Source organism: Schistocerca nitens, chromosome 5 (genome assembly GCF_023898315.1).
Source record: "Schistocerca nitens isolate TAMUIC-IGC-003100 chromosome 5, iqSchNite1.1, whole genome shotgun sequence".
NCBI lineage: Eukaryota > Metazoa > Arthropoda > Insecta > Orthoptera > Acrididae > Schistocerca > Schistocerca nitens.
This window is the reverse complement of record NC_064618.1, coordinates 370,238,060-370,254,107: the sequence shown is the minus strand read 5'-3', so window position 1 is coordinate 370,254,107 and position 16,048 is coordinate 370,238,060.

Genomic DNA, 16,048 nt, shown 5'->3' with positions numbered 1-16,048 from the left:
ACTTGCCTTGTAAGAAGGGTCCCTACGTTCAAGTCCTGGCCATCGCACATATTTTAGTTCACTTCTTCAACGTCCATCATTTTTATCAATATAGTTCATTAGATATTATTTTTCAATAATTCTTCACTTTTAAACTACCAAGGGCACTGTCCTGAAGACAAGCAGGTGCCTCAATGGCATGATGACAAGCAGTTGCCTTAACCCGTAGTTGTCTAATAAAGTCCTGCCTCAAATCTGCAGGGTCACATATATTTCCTCCTAGTACATCTGACAGCTACAATGAGAGATAAATTGCTGCTGTTGTCATGAGCTTGAAAAACTGCATGTTGTCCATCAGCTGTACGAATTATTTTTCATTCTTTACCGTTTTCGGTTGTAGCAACCATCATCACATGAAGAAAACGCAGTGCATCAGATGGCTAAGCAATTCATCTGTCCTTTAGATGAACAGAAAGGTTTCAAAGCTACAAGATGTTTACTTAATCATGCGTAATACACCATGACTACAATGAGCATAAAATTGGCATCACAGTAAGTCACATTTTATATTGCTATTTTATGTTGTTTAGAGTCATTGTGTATCGCGTATTGCTAACAAGAGAAACTAACCATTGCACCCCCCTCAGATTCAGAGGTAAAATGGTCCACTGAATAGCCAGTTAAAAACTGAACACAGATCAACCATGTAAACAGGAAGAGGGTGTACTGAATTGTGGAAAGAAGAAGAAAAATGGAAACAGTGAGCAGTCTGAATTTAATAAGTTCAGTATCCAGTGAGGTCTATGCGGCATCTCGCCTGCTCTCACTATTCATCACAGAATATGAGTCATGTGGTAAGAATGTATTACCGTCGCAAGTAAATGTGATGAATATTGGCCGGCCATTGTGACCGAGCGGTTCTAGGCGCTTCAGTCTGAAACTGCGCTGCTGCTACGGTCGCAGGTTCGTATCCTGCCTCGGGCATGGATGTGTGTGATGCCCTTAGGTTAGTTAGGTTTAAGTAGTTCTAAGTCTAGGGGACTGATGCTCAGAGCCATTTGAACCGTTTGATGAATTGTGAGAGCAAGCGAGATGCCGCATAGACCTCTCACAGGAACGAAAATGACAAAAAAACAGGTGTGAACTATGTTACGAAGTAGGAATTCAAGAGTCAAAACTTCCAAAACGGAAAGCAAGAGGCTTAACATGTGGTATCTGCGTAGAGCAAATAGGTCATAGGACGTATGTACGTCTGGAGGTCCCTTCGTTACACGTCGCTATTTTTATTTTATTTATTTATTTATTTATTGTTCGGTGGGACCAAATTAAGGAGAAGTCTCCATGGTCATGGAACGAGTCAATACATGAAATTATAACACTATATTAGAAACAGATAAAATGAAATATAAAAAAACATATTCAGGTGACAAGTCGTAAATTTAAATAAAGAAAATCAAAATGTAACACTGGAATTTGCTTAATTTTTCAGCTCTTCCAGGAGATCCTCGACAGAATAGAAGGAGTGAGCCATGAGGAAACTCTTCAGTTTAGACTTAAAAGAGTTTGGGCTACTGCTAACATTTTTGAGTTCTTGTGGTAGCTTATTGAAAATGGATGCAGCGGAATACTGCACTCCTTTCTGCACAAGAGTCAAGGAAGTGCATTCCACATGCAGATTGGATTTCTGCCTAGTATTAACTGAGTGAAAGCTGCTAACTCTTGGGAATAGGCTAATATTGCTAACAACAAACGACATTAAAGAAAATATATACTGTGAGGGCAATGTCAGAATTCCCAGACTATTGAATAGGGGTCGACAAGAGGTTCTCGAACTTACACCACATATAGCTCGAACAGCCCGTTTTTGAGCCAAAAATACCCTTTTTGAATCAGAAGAATTACCCCAAAAAATAATACCATACGACATAAGCGTATGAAAATATGCGAAGTAGACTACTTTTCGTGTTGAAGTGTCACTTATTTCAGATACTGTTCTAATGGTAAATAAAGCAGCATTTAGTTTCTGAACAAGATCCTGGACATGGGCTTTCCACAACAGCTTACTATCTATCCGAACGCCTAGGAACTTGAACTGTTCCGTCTCGCTTATAATATGCGCATTCTGTCTGATCAAAATATCGGTTCTTGTTGAATTGTGAGTTAGAAACTGCAAAAACTGAGTCTTACTGTGATTTAGCATCAAATTATTTTCCACAAGCCACGAACTTATTTCATGTACTACATTATTCGATTATGTTTCAATATTACACACAAGATCCTTCACTACCAAGCTGGTGTCATCAACAAACAGAAATGTTTTTGAATCACCTGTAATACTAGAAGGCATATCATTTATATAAATAAGAAACACTTGGTCTTTAGTGATTTAATTATTAACTCAATCTCCCTCTTGTCAGTATCATGGAGGAGCATTTCAGGTAACAGTCTCGGAACACTTTTTTCTAAGAGCGCTATATGATTCCCTGTTGGGACTAGGTTTCTATTTAGTTCACCTGCTATATTCAGAAAGTGATTATTAAATACTGTACATATATGCGACTTATCAGTAACACGGACATTCCCACTACGCACTGGTTCTATATCCTCGACCTGTCTCTGCAGACCAGCCACTTCCTTTACGACTGACCATATGGTTTTAATTTTATCCTGAGACTTAACTATTCTATCTGCATACCACATACTTTTTGCCTTCCTAATAACATTTTTAAGCACCTTACAATACTGTTTGTAATGGGCTGCTGCATTTAGATTTTGACTGTTTCTAACGTTTTGATATAATTGCCACTTTGTTCTACAAGATATTCTTATCCCTCTAGTCAGCCACCTAGGCTGCCTGTTTGTGCTAGTACCCTGTTTTGAACGTTCTAACGGAAAGCAACTTTCAAAGAGCACGAGAAAAGTCTTGAGAAAAGCATTTATTTATCGTCTACTGTATCAGCGCTATAAACATCTTGCCACTCTTGTTCCTTGATAAGGTTTACAAAGGTCTCTACAGCAACTGGATCAGCACGTGTTGCAGCACAAAAATTTGTGCATCATGATCTGAAAGGCCACTCACCTTTTTGCTAACAGAATGCCCTTCTAGTAATGAGGAATGAACAAAAATGTTGTCTATGGTTGTTCTACTGTTCCCTTGCACTCTCGTTGGAAAGAACACGGTTTCCATAAGATTATATGAATTAAGGAGGTCTACCAGCATCCTCTTCCTTGCACAATCACTTATACAATTAATATTGAAGTCACCACATATAACTAACTTTTTGTATTTCATATAAAGTGAACCAAGAACCTCCTCTAGCTTTAGTAAAAATGTTGTGAAATCGGAGTCTGGGGATCTATAAATAACAACAGTTAGAAGTTTGGCTCCGTTAAATTTAACCACACCTGCACAACATTCAAACACCTTTTCAGTGCAGTACTTTGAAACATCAATTGACTCAAATGGGATGCCGTTTTTCACAAACATGGCTACTCCCCCACACCGCAAAGAGCTCCTCGAAAAGCTGCCAGCCAACCTGTCTCCTGGTAAAGGAAGCCTCTGAATTATCTCCTTATTTAAGAAGTGTTCAGATATACCAATAATTTCAGAGTCAACATCTATAAGCAGTTCACTAACTTTATCTCTAATACCTTGTATATTTTGATGAAATATACTAATTCCCTCATTACTCGGATACCTAAGCTTTGTCAAAAGTGGTTCCTTTGTTAGAGAGACTTCCCTTAAGCAGGAATACCTATCAGCTGACTTCAATCTAAAAAAGGTGCAGCTCTAACACCCACTACTGCAGGAATTTTCCCATGAGTGATCCCACCATCCCCACCTATGCTGTCACCTATAAGCTTTGCCAACCTCCCCTTCCCATACCTGTTGAGGTGCAGGCCATGTCTAGTGAAACCCGTCCTGCTGATAGACTCCACCGACACCACTGAAATGTGATCCATGCTTTCTGTCATCAGCGCACCCTCAAGTCTCATGTTATTACGCCTGACGGCTGTATTAAGATGAGGCCGATCGTGACGCTGAAACAGTTGCAAACGGACATTACACCACGACATATACACAAATTTGAATTCAGCAAACAGACACGTCAATGAGCGGGCGGACAGTTCATAATTTTGTGAAGAAAAAAGTGAGGCATTAGGGAAGTTCACAGTCTATCATGATCGCGCAATTACGACAGGAGGGATATTGATGTCGCTCGATGTAGCAGTTATTAAATTTGGACCGCTCACTGTTTTTATTTTGCTTCTTTTTTCCACAGCTCAGAATACATTCTTCCCGTTTTCATACTTGATCTGTGTTGAGTTTTTGATTGGCTATCCAATGGGCCAACTTACCACTAAATTTGAGGGAGGGGGGGGGGATGGGGAGTTTCCTTTGTAAGTAAACGTCCAGTAAGTTGAGGATTTTCAATACTTCATATAAAGGGAAGATGAATACCTTACCCATCCGATTACTGGTTTTTCTTCCTGCGATGATGGTCGCTACGATCGAAATCGGTAAAGAATAATTTGCTCGGCTGATGGCTAAAATTCAGTTCTCCAAAATCAAACGTTCTTCCACGTAATATGAATGAACGGCAACGATGGGAAGAGGGATGTGGTGCAAGGTAACGGCTTAACCTGCCGCAAGGATGCACGGCATTTGAATTAAATTAACTGAAATGAAACACACAGCAAGCAAAGAAAGTGACGTCCAGAAAGGCTGAACTTGCAGTGTAGTGATTATATGGTGAAGAATGAGAATTTTTGCCGGTCCAGGGTTGGGGACAGGATCTCCTGGATTTGCAGGACGTGCCTTTCAGTTACATTATGCTATAAATTTCTTTTCTCCCCTACTCGATTCAGTACCTCTTCATTAGATACCTGTACCTGATCTAATTTTCAACATTCTTCTAGACCACCACTTATCAAAAGCTTCTGCTCTATTTTTTTCTGCACTGTTTATCGATCACGTTTTACCTCCATATAAGGCTACATTCTACGTAAAATTTTTCAGGAAAGAGTTCAAAATACTAAATCTTATAGTAGATGTCAATAAATCCCTTTTCTTCGAAAAAGATTCTGTTGCTATTGTCTGTATTTTACATTCTTTTTTCTTCGGCCATGGTTAGTAATTCTAGGGACAAGGCAGAAATAGCTCTTCGAGTCTTGGCGCTCGGTTTGGTATACCCAATAGTAGAACATTGTGCCTCCGTCTGGCTCAACAGTCCATATGTGAAAAGAAGACATGTAGCACTTACCGAATTCATGAGCAACGTTATGGCGCCAATACGACCCGCCGCCACATACTGCTTACCTATTTTGAGTCACATTCCACCTCCTGATATCAGAGGGGAGAGTGCACTCACTATGTGAATATCAGAAGATTATTAAGATGGTTGGTAACCACGGCCTTCCAGTACTGAATTATGTGTTCTCTGAGGAGTGAAAAATATTGCGTTCAAGACAGTCCACTCTTATGACAGTCAGGATTCTTGCAGAAGATGAGTTCAATGCCATCGTTGAATGGAAGCGCTGCTGGCAACAAAAATGACCTTCAAGTTGCCTGAAACTACTCTGCATCCAAATTCTCTGTTTTTGACCAGTCTTGGGCAATTTGGACTTCTCTGAAGCGCATCCGAACGGGCCGTGGAATTAGCGCAGACACTCTCCACAATTAGGGGAAATCTCTGTACCATCTTGTGACCGTGGAGCTGAATGACAGACGGTTGTTCATGTTGCTCTAACACGTCCTGCAAGTGCATACAAGGGTCCTTTCGAAGATATCCCGACAGTGAGGAGTGGAGTGACAAACTGTATAAAAGATCTTGATATTCACCTGTAACTATTGTCGTTTATACCAGGCTGGAGGACTGTGCTGAAGTGTTGTACGCAGTAGTTTAGTAATCATCGTATATGCGTAACTATTTTTATTCAAAAATTCTTAATGTATTCCATGTGATAAATAAATTTAAAAACGTAATCTAATCCCCTCAGATCACCTGAAACTTCCCTAGAGTACGTTACTCATGTTTTGCTTACAGTGATGTCAATCTTATAGCTTCTTTCCAAGATTCGGTTGCGTTCAAACGATTTTTGAAGTTATTTGCTGTCTTTCCCAGATTTACAGAGACACTGACAAATCTTAAAGTTTTGAATTCTTCATCCTTGAACATAATTTCCTTTCACCAACTTCTCCCCGTTTTCTCTCACAACATGCTCAGAGTAGAGACTGAGTAGCATCGGGGGTTGGGCTGTCTTCTGCCTCACTCCGTTCTCTACTCCATGCCCTTCGATTCTTAAATCTGCGGCCTGGTTTCTGTAAGAGTTGTAAGTGACCTTTCTCTCCCTGTAGCACGACATATAAAAAGAAAAACACTTCAAGTTAAAAAGACTCTCAAGACGTGGATGAGAAAGTAAACGGAAGCTATGACGTAAAACGAAGAGAAAGCAGCGAAGCAGTGCAAGAATACCGAGGCAAGGCGATAGGATGACAGTGTGGGAGTGGGTGGAACCGCCAAGGCTTTCAACACGGAGAGAAAGATAGATAGATAGATAGATAGAGAGAGAGAGAGAGAGAGAGTGAGAGAAGATACTGTAGTAGACGTACCGCAATGCGTGACGCAAGACGCTCGAGAAATGTGACCCATGAAGGTGCGAGCACAAGGTCGCTTCTGCAGGTGAGAGGCGTCGTAACGAGCTTAGTCATGCTTCAGCACTGACTCTCAGCAGACAGAAAACAAAATACAACGTATTATGTAAGTAACATGCCATAGAATATGCTAACTGGTACGCACGCGACAGCATGCGCTACCTAATACAATCTAAGAAGAAAAGAAAAACAAAGATCTACAACAACGAATTACCCGAATGGGAATGAAATTACTGCCAAAAAAGTATTAGTTTCAGAGAAACTGGATGATTTATTCAAGAGAAAGAGCTTCATTAACTGACCAAGAGAATAACGCGTAGGTCCCCCTCTGTCTCTTATGCAAGAAGTTAATCAGCTTGCCGTTGTTTGACAGAGTTTTTGGATGTCCTCCTGAGGAATATCGTGCCAAATTCTGCCCAACTGATGCGTTAGATCGTAAAAATGAGTGGTTTAAGTGATAGTGACACAGATAATTCGTATAGAAGTGGTGGAATACCTTCTAAGAAAGCCAAAAGGCTTAGTAACAAGGGGAGGCCACGACGTTTGGAACGCGGATTTACTGCAAACTTCATACACTCGTAGTACTTCATGAGGACAACAAAATTTGTAAGCAGTAGCGCGTACTTCTCAAGCGTTATTGAGAAAATTGCAAGATAATTTCGGTCGTTCAATATATACCTGCGCGTGGGCATTTTTACCAGGAAGCGGCGGCAGCCGAGTAGCACAGTCACCGTGGTGTAGTGGTTATAATGCCAGTTTGCCTCTGTAATAAAAAAACTGAGTGGAAGGATCAACCACCGAACTTGAACAGGATGTCTTGCGACGTCCGCAACGACCAAACACAACAATCAGTAACGAAAAAAAAAAAAAAAGTGGTTAGCGTTCAAGCCCTGTAATCGCTGGATCGATGGATTTCGAGTCCCGTTCATCAGTTTCTTTTTTTATTTTCAACACAGTCACTTTCTTTACTATTTATATTACAATTGATATAATGGGAAAAATACCTTTAATCGGGTGAACGTTTATTAAATTTACAATGTTATTTGGCAGTCTACAAATTTTTATTGTCACAAATAATATAACATTCATAACTAGTAAACGACCAAACGCATAAAGTGATACTGAAAATGTATGCTTGTCCGTGATTCGTGAAATCCTTTATACCTGGAAGGAGCCCGAAAGTACCTGTTACCCGCAAGTTTTGCCCGTCACACACGGCTTTCGAAAAATGTACAATTAATCGTCTCTTTCGACATTACGAGTACAAGTTGTAGGATGGTATTTTTCGTCAAAACATGGAAAACATAAAGTTATGAATATTATATTATTTGTGATAATAAAAATTTTTAGACTGCCAAATAACATTGTAAATTTAATAAAAGTTCATGCGATTACACGTATTTCAATTGTAATATAAATAGTAAAGAAAATGACAGTGTTGAAAATAAAAAAAAAAAAGAAACTGACGAACGGGACTCGATCCATCGACTACGGTGCTTCAACGCTAACCACTCGGCTGCCGCCACTTCATAGTAAAAATGCCCACGCGCAGGTATATATTTGACGACCGAAATTATCTTCTCATTTTCTCAACAACGCTTGAGATGTACGCGCTACTGCTTACACATTTTGTTGTCCTCATGGAGTACTAGAGTGTTCGAAGTTTGCAGTAAATCCGCGTTCCAAACGTCGTGGACTCCCCTTGTAAGTATGATCCGAACTGGGAAAATAGTTATTCCTGGTTAAGACAAGGAAAAGAAACTCGTACAAGGCGTACGGTCACCTGCGCCATAAAGGTTTCTCGTGTGCTCATGGAGGCGTTGCTGATGTAAAACAACGTGCATCTACTAAATCTCACATGCTGTTGTTAGCAATAGAACATGAATTACCTAATCAAAATATTTCTCAAAGCCCGAAACATCTGCGTTGGAGACGGACAGAATTACTGCTGGAGAATTCGGATCTGTTTATCACACGGTAAAGCATTCTCTTAGTTACAGTAGTATGGATTGTTCACAAAAATTGTTACCTTATATCTGCAGTCATTCAAAAATCGCTCAAAGTTTTTGTTGCGGAAGAACAAAAGCAGAAGCTATTGTATGCGAAGTATAGGCCAAAGGATCTGTTAAAAATATTTTACAGGCATCCAAGAAACAAATTTATACTTTTGTGTAGCGACAGATGCAAGTATAATAAAACAATAGAAAAATGTTTCCAATTTGCTTTCGATTCTCTGATTATGATACTGTGGCTGTAAACCGTCTACTGGAATTTGTACAATGTAACGATGAATGTGCATATTAAGTTTCGAAGCTACTAATAGACACGTTGGAAAAAAATGGCTCTGAGCACTATGGGACTTAACATCTATGGTCATCAGTCCCCTAGAACTTAGAACTACTTAAACCTAACTAACCTAAGGACAGCACACAACACCCAGTCATCACGAGGCAGAGAAAATCCCTGACCCCGCCGGGAATCGAACCCGGGAACTCGGGCGTGGGAAGCGAGAACGCTACCGCACAACCACGAGCTGCGGACTAGACACGTTGGAGAAGAATAAATTATCTTTAAATAGAGTTTCGGCATTCGCCGCTGACAACACTCATATAAACTTCAGCAGAAAGCATTCCATTTACGCACTTCTTTTAGCTGAAAATGATAAAATTATCAAAGCTGGTTGCCCCGTCCATAGTATCCACAATGTTTGTTGCAAAAAACATTACTGATAAACTGGAAAATGGCTTGTTTAAAGAATCTGCATTATGCAAACGAGAAATGTAAGTACAGAAACGTTCGTAACCCCTATTCACGAAACAGTTCTTCATAGATACACGATAATTTTCTTCATGGCTAGTTTGCAGATAACATGCTGTCAAAGAAATGAGAAAGAAGGGCACAAAAGCCGATGTATAATAATACAGTTCATTTAGCGACGTAATTTTAAGGCGAACGTCTAAACAAAACAAAGCAAAATGCATATATTGCAATTCTTAGGCCTACAATAGATAAATTATTATAAATTTGATATGGTACTTGACGGAAATAAAATTGGACCTGCAGAATATGACACATAGGTGTGGAAACATGTCTGGATAAATACAATAAAAAAATAATTAATTGTTTTTGCATATGGCTGATTTTCAAAACAACCCATATTTTAGAGCGGACTTGAAACTCCAATTTGTAGCGAATGAAGTGCGATGAGAAGAATTAATAAAACATGTTTCCCAAGACTTTTATCTCTTGGTCCTGCTGTCGAAAGAGTATTAAAAATATGACCTTCACTAGAATTTCATTTTCTGGAACACCGCAATGAATGTCCTCGCCTATCGTCTATCTGTATCGTCAAAATCCCAATCTCGTTGGAGGGCCATGCCTATAATGCTCCAAACGTTCTCCATTACGGAGAGATCCGGCGACCTCGCTGGACAAGGTAGGATGTGACAAGCGCATAGGCAAGCAGTAGAAATTCTCGTCGTGTGCGGGCGGACATCATTTTGTTGAAATGTAGGCTTAGGATGCATTACCACGAAGGCCAACAAAACTGGCCATAGAAAATCGTCGACGTTCCGCTTTGCTAAAAGGGTGCACTAGCTAGTACACCGCTGACGCCAGCGTCGCACCGCGCTTCTAGGCTTCTGGCGCGGCCCACCACACAGTAGTGGTTGACATTCCTACCGTGTGGCTTCCCAGCAGCGGACCGTTTCCGCCAGTTTGCAACGGCTGGAACTCTTGCACTGACTAGCCCGACCGCTTGTTTTGTGTCACCAAATACTGTAACTTTGTACACCTGAAGATGGAATGTTAAAATCTCAAAAACCGGTCATGGTTTCAATAAATATTAGTACAACTGAAGCGTATCTCTCTAAATTAATTATCCTGCGTGTCAAATGCGGATGTCCTAAGAAAGAAATCATGTGTATTTTAGTGAAGAATATATAAGCATGCTTTTGTTTGATTTTAAATATTTAAAAAAATCAATACAATTATAATCATAGTTGAAAACTGTCATTAATTCACTTTTTGTCAAATTGAGGTAGATTTATTTCGTACGTAAGTCTATTAAATGGCATCTGTGAAAAAACCCTTTCTACGAAGCAGCTGATTGGTTGGTTTGAGGAAGGGGACCAAACAGCGAAGTCATCAGTCCCATCGGGTTAGGGAAGGATGGGGGAAGGAAATCATCCATGCCCTTTCAAAGGAACCATCCAGGCATTTGCCTGAAGCGATTTAGGGAAATCACGGAAAACCTGAATCAGGGTAGCCGGACGCTTGTTTGAACCGTCGCCCTCCCGAATGCGAGTCCAGTGTGCTGACCACTGCGCCATCTCTTTAGCTGAAGCAGCTGAAACTAGGGATACTAAAGATGAACGATAAGACGTGAAAAATGTTAGGGATTTCATTCTTGGAAAACTCTTCCATGATTTTCTTCCATTTCTCAATCGCACCCTTATTTTTGTCGCCAGAAGACTGTGTCAAGTCCAGACTTCTTTTCATTATTTGAGATTCTTCGCATAAAGAGTAGTGCTTTCAGCCATCTGAACCATTACAAAGATGTTGAAAACGAAACTGCAGAGAGAGAGTGAGATGGAGAGTAAACAAATAGAAGAACATAAAACAAACAGCCAGAGGCGACTGATCTTCCCCGAGGTCGGCTTCTACCAGTTTTTCCATTCGTCTGTAAACAATTCGTATTAGTATTTTGCAGCCGTGGCTTATTAAACTGGCAGTTCGGTAATTTTCACATCTGTCAACATCTGGGATTCGCCCGTCAATATCATAGAGTGATAGTCGAGTTAGTTGTATCTTCAGGAGGTGCGTGAGTAGATAATAGGTACATACCGGCTGTAGCGCGAAAGAATTCGCGATAATAATCGAACAAGGTTGAAGTAGGGGACATAGCCTGTCCCGCCGGGACATTTATTGTGTCGGAAATACGGAACGAGCCGGGAAGTTTCACAACGTCTGGCAGTCCTTACAGCCAGTCGTCCAAGAGGGTGGTGTGGCGGGGAGGGGGGTGTAATGACCAATGAAGAAAAAAACGTTATTAAGTGACAAGTGTCAGATGCTCCATACGCTAAGGAAAAGCAGAGACAATCTATGACAAGAGAAACGGTGTCTAGCACCGTTGACTGCCGTAACATTTATATGAAATAGTCGCAGTGTTGCACAAAGCAATTTTACGATAACAGAACGCTCTTTTCTTAATAAATCACTTATTTAATTTTCGTCATTTATAGTGACGCTCAATGGGATGTGATATTCTCTATGACTGTTGGTGTGGTCTTCAGTCCAGAGACTGGTTTGATGTACCTCTCCATGTTATTCTATCCTGTGCAAGGTTCTTCATCTCCCAGTACCTACTGCAACCTACATCCTTCTGAATCTGTTTAGTGTATTCATCTCTTGGTCTCCCTCTACATTTTGTACCCTCCATGCTGCCCTCCAACACTAAATTGGTGATCCCTTGATGCTTCAGAATATGTCCTACCAACTTCTAGTCAAGTTGTGCCACAAATTTCTGTTCTCTCCAATTCTATTCAGTACCTCCTCATTAGTTACGTGATCTATTCATCTAATCTTCAGCATCCTTCTGTAGCACCACATTTCGAAAGCTTCTATTCTCTTCTTGCCTAAACTGTTTATCGTCCACGTTTAACTTCCATAGGGCAACGGCATTGCCGCAGTGGATACACCGGATCCCGTGAGATCACCGAAGTTAAGCACTGTCGAGCGTGGCCGGCGCTTGGATGGGTAACCATCCAGCCGCCATGCGCTGTTGACATTTTTCGGGGTGCACTCAGCCTCGTGATGCCAATTGAGGAGCTACTCGACCGAATAGCAGCGGCTCCGGTCAAAGAAAACCATCTTAACGACCGGGAGAGCGGTGTGCTGACCACACGCCCCTCCTATCCGCATCCTTACTGAGGATGACACGGCGGTCGGATTGTCCCGATGGGCCACTTGTGGCCTGAAGACGGAGTGCTTTCACTACCATACATGGATACGCTCCATACAAATACTTTCAGAAATGACTTCCTGACACTTAAATCTATACTCGATGTTAACAAAATTCTCTTCTTCAGAAACGCTTTCCTTGCCATTGCCAGTCTACATTTTATATCCTCTCTACTTCGACCATCATCAGTTATTTTGCTCCCCAAATAGCAAAACTCCTTTACTTCTTTAAGCATCTCATTTCCTAATGTAATCCCCTCAGCAACACCCGATTTAATTCGACTACATTCCATTATCCTCATTTTGCTTTTGTTGATGTTCACCTTATATCCTCGTTTCAAGACCTGTCCATTCCGTTCAACTGTTCTTCCAGGTCCTTTGCTGTCTGTGACAGAATTACAATGTCATCGGCGAACCTCAAAGTTTTTATTTCTTGTCCATGGATTTTAATTCCTACTCCGAATTTTTCTTTTGTTTCCTTTACTGCTTGCTCAATATACAGATTGAATAACATCGGGGAGAGGCTACAACCCTGTCTCACTCCCCTCCCAACCACTGCTTTCCTTTCATGCCCCTCGACTCTTATAACTGCCATCTGGTTTCTGTACAAATTGTAAACAGCCTTTCGTTCCCTGCATTTTACCCCTGCCACCTTCAGAATTTGAAAGAGAGTATTCCAGTCACCATTTTCATAAGCTTTCTCTAAGTCTACAAATGCTAGAAACGTAGGTTTGCCTTTCCTTAATCTATTTTCTAAGATAAGTCGTAGGGTCAGTATTGCCTCACGTTTTCCAACATTTCCACGCAATCCAAACTGATCTTCCCCGAGGTCGGCTTCTACCAGTTTTTCCATTCGTCTGTAAACAATTCGTATTAGTATTTTGCAGCCGTGGCTTATTAAACTGGCAGTTCGGTAATTTTCACATCTGTCAACTCTTGCTTTCTTTTGGTTTGGAATTATTGTATACTGTAACTACATACTATAACTACATGATCAAAATACAGGGACAATGAATGAAACTTAAGTATGATTTTTGTTTATCGTATAAGTTTTTGATGCAGACGCGCTAAATCTAAGTATCGATTTTCTATGTGTGTGAGAGACGAAAGCGAACAGAAATTAGATCATATTATTCTGTAGGTGTGGGTGTGTTTTGGACGATTTTAACTGCAAAATAATATTTTTTTAATTTTCACTAAGAAGGCAGTGACCATTAGGTACACTGCTTTGCATTAAGGAGGGCAATATGAGCATAAGGATGTCTGTATTGGTACGTAGTTGGCGGCTAGGCCCAGAAAGGTAATTACAACAAAGCAGATATGTAGAGTCCCACCAGAATTAGCACGTAAAAATGACCTAGTTTTTTTTTTTTTTTTTTGATGACTGTAGAAAACACTGCCAACCACTACTGTGCGCTGTTTGCCTAGTCTTTAAATAGAACCAAGCAGGATTACTTTCATCAGTTTTCTAGAGCACTGCAACGCGTAACGTCCGCATCGGGTAGTCAGCGTGTACAACAGTGGATCTCAAGCTAGGCGCCATGTACTGTGCTGAGCGTTCAAGCACTGAGAGGCTAGTACATTCTGTTCGTGGTTTACACTATGGATGATGAACCGCCGGCACTGCTGCTCTCATCTGTTCCTTTCCCCTCTTTGGGGAAGTGTGAGGGGGAGTCTGTAGCCTTTCGGCTTTTACTCCCCTGTGAACGTGTGTGTGTGATTTTTCTATAGTTTTTGGTGTCTGTGATTTTTGATGATTGTTGTGAGTGTGTCTGGTACGTGCCTGAGGTAGGCGAGAAGTTTGGTGTTATATGGTAAGGAACAGGATGATGGATTGGGTGTTGGGATTTTCTCTTCGACTTAGTCGTCGAAAATCGTCATAGGGCGCTTGTGCTTATCGCGGGACATGTCATACCGACCTAGGGAGTGGATGAGTGCGTTTCCGGATCTGGAAGAACCCTCATAGAAGGCCCTTGCCAGATCCTGGAAACGCTCTCTCAGGAGTGGGATTTCGGCTGCGGCGTGCAAGTCGTCTGTGGGGAATCCATGAGGTAGGTGCAGTACCCTTCTGAGGGCGCGGTTCTGCAGCCTCTGGAGTTTGTCCAGGTGCTGCTTTGCCGCGTATCCCCAGACAGGGCACGCATACTCCATTACTGGCCGGATCAGGTTCAAATGGTTCAAGTGGCTCTGAGCACTATGGGACTCAACATCTTAGGTCATAAGTCCCCTAGAACTTAGAACTACTTAAACCTAACTAACCTAAGGACATCACACACACCCATGCCCGAGGCAGGATTCGAACCTGCGACCGTAGCAGTCCCGCGGTTCCGGACCGCAGCGCCAGAACCGCTAGACCACCGCGGCCGGCGGCCGGATCAGGGCCTGGTACACATTTACTGCTACTGGGAAGGGAAGGCAGCTGGTTGTGTTCAGGATAGGATATAGGATGGACATTCTGGCGTAGGCCTTCCTGTGGACCTCGTCTATGTGGGGCTTCCACGTAAGACGAGAGTCCAAGGTTACACCAAGGTACTTGGCGGTTCTGCGCCAGGGGAGTTGGGTTCCATTTAGGTGAAGGTGGAGGGGGGGACGTTGAGGAGGTTCGCGCCTTCCGAGCCTGCGGGCAATCAGCATTGCCTGCGTCTTCTCAGAGTTGATGGGCCCAAGTTTCCGTGTCATCTAAAACCTTTTGTAGCCTACGGATGACCAGGTCCTTGTTCGCGTTTCTCGTGCAGAAGGCTGTATCGTCAGCGTACTGTGCGGTGTGCACCAGGGGGGCCGTTGGAGTGTCCGCAGTGTACAAACTGTACAATACGGGCCCCAGGACCGATCCCTGTGGCACCCCAGCACGAATACGCCTTCTGGTGGAGGTGGCAGTTTCTACTTTGACGGAGAAAGTCCTATTCGTGAGATAGCTCTTGATCAGCTGAACTATGCTCCCGGGAAACCCTTGTGTGTACAACTTGTAGAGTAGCCCTCTATGCCATACTGAATCAAAGGCTTTGGCTACGTCTAGTAGCACTATCCCGCAGTAGCCTCTGTGGTTGAAGCCCTCTGTGGCTGCTTCAACCATTCTCATGACTTGTTGTGGGGCAGAGTGGTTCTGTCGGAAGCCAAATTGGAAATCCGGCAGAATTTGCTCTCTGGTAATATGTTCTTGTATGGGTCTTAGCAGGAGGCGCTCATAGATCTTGCTGAGAGTTGGCAAGAGGCTAATCGGCCTGTAGTGCTGCGGGAATAGAGGGTCTTTCCCTGGTTTGTGTATCGCGACCATTTCCGCATGTTTCCAGCAAGCTGGGAAAACACGGGATCGAGTAATCTCGTTGAGGACGTTCGCGAGGTGTGTGATTGCTGTGGGTGGGAGATTTTTGACTAACTGATTAGTGACACTGTCGTGCCCTGGTGCCTTTTTTGTAGGGAGGGACCTGATTACTCTTGCCACGTCCTCGGGGG